The following is a 4239-nucleotide window of genomic DNA, read 5'->3' on the forward strand; positions in this document are numbered from 1 at the left end:
CTGAAATCCCTATACAGGAGGTCTTCCTCTAAATGGAGCCACCTGATTGTCCTCTACTGAAGCAATACCCCGCCCAGCTCCTGTACCTGTTTTACCCCTTTGCTTAGGGTTGTACCAGCATTGAGCAGTGGTGTGTCCATCTCTTTCACAAATCTCACAATACCTTTTTTCTTTAGGTGCTATGACTAAATAGCCAATATTATTTAATTCCTGAACTAAATCAACTTCACCCCCTGTTTTGTCCTTCTTCTTCTTCTTAGGACTCTTCTTTTTCTTCGTTTCCTCCTCATCAGATGAACTGCCAGTCTCCGATTCTTCAGAAGAAGATGTCTCTGACTCTGAACCTGTTTCAGACTCCTTGTATCCTCTCTTACTAGACTTTGTCATTCCAAGTCTCTTCTCAACTCTAGAAGCAGCCTATACCAAATTATCAAAACCTCCTCCAATGTCAATGCTGGCCACTGCATTTTTAATACCACTCCTCAATCCTTTGAGAAAGTAGCCAGCCAACATTTCATTAGTTGGCCTTTCATTTCCTTGCAATCTCTCAACAAATATTTCAAATCTTTGAGCAAACTCTTCTACCAACATTGTCCCCTGTTTGATGCGTTGTAACTTCCTTAAAATATATGTAGGGGTTTTCTCCTTCCTGAATCTTTGTAGAAAAGCCAAACTAAGTGCAACATAAGTAGGAAAGTGAGCCATACCATATTGGCTGAACTAGCTCATGGCCTTTCCTTCCAAGGTAGCTGCAAATTGCTGTAATTTTATAGGATCTGGAAACATCACCTGGTATCCACTTGCTTGCCACCGGGTTTCAAATTGTGCTACATGACAATCTGCATCCTCTTTGGCCTTCCCTCTGGACTTGGCTGATTTGATCTGCGGGTTAGAAGGTGGTTGAGCCATGGGGATGGGATTTGGGAGTCTTACAGGTCTTTGCCTGCTAGACCCTCTCAATGGGTCAAATTGGAGTCGCCTTCTACTTCGTGCAGGTCCTCTTGTCAAGAGTAGTTCCCCCACAAGTTGCCTCACTTCCCTGTCCTCTACTTCTCCAAAACCCTCCTCACCAAAATTTACCAGCCGTTCTTGAGGTTGTGGATCAGTTTCTTGATCTACAGTCACATCCTCATAATGGAATGGATCTATATTGCCTGCTCTGACTTGAGCCCGTGTGTAATATATTCGAGAGTGTCTTCTACCTCGCTCGGACATGCATTATCACCAGAATGAGATTCATGAATTGAAGAATAATACCTGATAACTGCATACGTCCTCAGCCACGAGAACTAAACTAGTAGGATCGCCAAATGTGTTGTGGTTCATCAACACATAAAAATGCTAGTTCATCACAATTCTCTCAGCATCTCATAACTCAGAAATAATACACAGAGATACTAACATGATACTGAAGATAAGAGATAGAAGGAATTGATAACTTAGAATTAAGAAACAAGAGTACTTCATTGATCAAGAAGAGCTACAACATCTCTCAATATAACTGTGCCATCACAACTCACAGAACCGACTTATAACGACCATACAAACAGACTGGTAATAACAACCTCAGTCTTGATATATCATAACTGTTAAATATCCGATTAAGCAACATCCGACTAACTATGATCCGACTGACTACATCCGATGAAGCACTTCCGACTAACTACTAAATTGACACTGTGATATGCTTGTCAACAACAACTTTCCTAAAAGGCACCATAGCAAACCACTGCAAAAATTTGGTCAAAAGTGCCTAACACAGAACCTATTCAAAAATTGTAGGCAGAAACAATTTTTTTCTTTTGGTTGACAAAAAATTGTTCAAATGCAAAAGTAAGTGATGGAGTAGATCACTGATACTGCAAATAATCAGTATGCCAAATTTGGTATCCAAATCTGATGGAACAAGGATCGCGATCCATGTACCACATAGGGATTTTTGGCTGAGATGTGATCAGTAGGTAGCTGAGACATAGACAAACACTTTTCCCAAAAGAGCCATTGGAAAAAAGTTGAAAAAAGTAGTCAAAAAGACCAAAAAGACTTCAAGACCAAATATTGCCAAACAAACCTAGGGATTGACTTTTGGCTGACCTGATCAAAATCAAATCATACAAAAAGCATATAGCTAGGACCACTATACCAAGGAAAAGTTGTGTACCATGTTTCATCACATTCTGAAACAAAGGTACACGGACCGTGATCCATGTTTCTTTATCACAAATGGAGAATAAACTTCTACCATAGCTGGAGCAGGTTGCAAGGAGCCTATTGATCTTTTGAAAACTGAATTTGGACATCAAAACCAAATTCCAAATCCCATAACAACCAAGTACTCTAACAAAGTACCAGAACTGACCCAAACCAAAGTTCCAAACCCAAAAAGTCAATTTGGCCTCCAAACATGGATCACAATCCATGTACATATGGTGATAGCTTGACTTGAAATTTTCCAGATTAGTAGTGTACACATAAGGAAACATATCCCCAAACCTAGTTTTGGAAAAAACTGAGCAACATTGAGTAAAAAGACATCAAAACAAGTGATAGATTGAAAATAGGTATTGTGTGTTGGAAAATACTAGGATCTACCCTTTTAGATCCTTGTATGACCATGCAAATACATCTGTGTATTGTTCGAGGGTACCTATTAATAGTTGTCCTCTTCCGCTCTAAGATCTATAGCTATATAAGCAAGTTTTGGTTCTTCTCTTGGTTCTCAAAATCTATCTTCTTTGCGTTCTCAGGTCCACATACGATGCTTCTAGTTATTTTGGCTCTCTCATAGGTTGTGCTACTACAATTCATCGATCTTGAATTGTATATTAGAGGGTGCATCAAATTTTTCCAAGTTAGAGTACCCCCCACCTCCCTCGTTTCCATTTCCATAGTCCAAACCTCTTTCGATGTTTGTTTTAACTTTTGGTATTCACTCTTGCACTCCATTTTGGACATCTTTGGTGATTTTTTGGTTTCCTTTCTTAGCTGTTTTTTGCTCTATTTTTTGACCTTGCATGAGAACTTGTCATTTTTACCAATTTTATCATTATTTTGTCTTGGACACAATCATATGCTCCCATGAGCATAAGATATTGCATTTTGTTCACCAAATTTGACATTTTTTTCTCAATTTTGTTCTGTTGTTTCTTTGTTTGTATCCTTTGATATCTCTCTTGTCTTCGCAATTTTTGGTTAGGAAGCTCATAGAAAATTGGCTCATCCCCCTTTCTTGCAATTTCATGTTTAAAATCTCTTGAGGGTTCCTCTTCTGCATTGTTTCCTAATTCCTCTCTCCTCGAATCATGGTATTCATCTTCATCTTCATGTGAAAGGTCATGTATAGAAACCTCTTCCACTATCCGTTTACAGTCGCTTGCTAGTTCTATTTTTGTAGCCTCAAAAATGTCTTCAATTTTTTGGACCGTCAAACTATTAAAAAGAGTCTTATATCACAACCATATTTGTCACAAAATGTGGTATTAGTTACCTCATTTACACAAACATCAAGAGTCGTCAGTATTTGATCCCATCCAAAAAGTTCAAATAACTCCTCTGGGAATGGTTCCTTGATGTAGTGCTCATACTACTGGATGCTCTAGGATACAAGGCCTCCTTCTTAAGGCTCCCGCATTTTGATGCTCTGCATATCCAAATGTGAGCATCCTTCACTAGCCAAGTAGGTAATTTCATTTCGTCGTTCGTAGTTACAGTAGAGTCTTCTATTGAAATTTAATTGACATCCCGATAACTACGGTCCTTGGTGTTCACTTTGGATGTGACCCCTTTGTGCCACAAATAGAGATAGTGATAGACCCAATCTTAAATCATTTTTAGTTGATGTATAAACGTTCTTCCCAAAAGAACATCAAAGTTGTTGCTTTTCTTGAAATATACCACTGTAAAGGTGTGTTTGTATTCTATCCCGCATGAGGATACTATTACTTGTTTCAACATTGTTAAGGGTCTCTCTATATACCCATCGGCTAATTGCAATTTCATGCGTGTTTTTTTGAGAGCTCGTCTTCCCCATTTCTCCCAAATTTCTTTTGTAGTGATGGCTATTCCCGCCCCACTATCGAGTATCGCAACGGTGGTTACTCAACTATATTCCAGAGGTAAGGTGGTGTTTTTGGATTTTCCTTCACAATAATCACATACCTTATTTACTGGCACCAATTTTGTTTTTGGTTTTTTAGGATGGTTTGTTTTCCTGGATCCTTCCATAGGCTCATCTATCGG

The sequence above is a fragment of the Adiantum capillus-veneris genome, chromosome 26 (assembly GCF_014529385.1).
Source record: "Adiantum capillus-veneris isolate H3 chromosome 26, ASM1452938v2, whole genome shotgun sequence".
Classification (NCBI taxonomy): domain Eukaryota; kingdom Viridiplantae; phylum Streptophyta; class Polypodiopsida; order Polypodiales; family Pteridaceae; genus Adiantum; species Adiantum capillus-veneris.